Raw genomic sequence first — 839 nt, forward strand, 5'->3', positions numbered from 1 at the left:
ACATGTCCATCTCCACAAAACACACATGAGACGTCTGCACTTTGAATTACAGCAGCTGGCTCAATATTATAAGGATTCCTGATACTCATATTCTTCAAAACATTTGTCATGGAAACCATTTGAGCTGTCAAAGTTGTTATTGCATCTACTTCAACGACCCCCGCCACTTTTCTACTTGTTGGAGCTCTTGTGTTGGACCATTGGTAGTTGTTGCTTGCAATGGTTTCCAAAATCTCAAATGCTTTGTTGTAAGACTTGGAAAAAATAGCACCATTGGTCGATGCATCTAACACCATTTGAGAAGCTACATTGAGGCCATTATAAAAGGTCTCCATATGTATACAATGTGAGATGCCATGATGTGGACACTTTTGTAAAAGCTCCTTAAACCTCTCCCACGCATCAGAGGTAGATTCATCTTCAAGTTGTTGAAAAGACATGATTTCACTTCTCAATTTTGCATTTCTAGTAGGAGGAAAGTATTTACTCACTCTTTACTCACTCTTTGGAGCTTAAAAGAATCGCTCACCTCCAAGAATGAATGAAGATGGAGATGAGGATCCTCAGATGGCATCCCGCTGAACAGCCCCACAGTTTGGATCATTTGAAACATCACTGGCTTGAGCTCGAATTGCGGTGCTTATATTTTAGGTCTCACAATGCCTGAGTTGAGCTCGTTAAACATGGGAGCAGCGTATTCCCGTATAGCCCTTGCTCGATCATCCGCCAATATAATGGGGTTAACAATCTGTTCGGAATTCCCATCATCATCAAGATTCTCAGCCATGATGTCTCGGCCCTAGCCTTTTGAACCCTTCTCCTTCTTCGAAATGTGCATT

The 839-nt window shown here is 41.7% G+C and overlaps 1 non-coding gene across 1 annotated transcript; it reads left to right on the forward strand.

Moving 5' to 3' along the window:
• Window positions 1-351: 351 nt before the first annotated feature.
• On the forward strand, window positions 352-458 carry LOC115721497 (small nucleolar RNA R71). Its single transcript, XR_004012516.2, has one exon. It is a non-coding gene; the product is annotated as a small nucleolar RNA R71 (small nucleolar RNA).
• Window positions 459-839: the final 381 nt, after the last annotated feature.

The sequence above is a fragment of the Cannabis sativa genome, chromosome 2 (assembly GCF_029168945.1).
Source record: "Cannabis sativa cultivar Pink pepper isolate KNU-18-1 chromosome 2, ASM2916894v1, whole genome shotgun sequence".
Lineage (NCBI taxonomy): Eukaryota > Viridiplantae > Streptophyta > Magnoliopsida > Rosales > Cannabaceae > Cannabis > Cannabis sativa.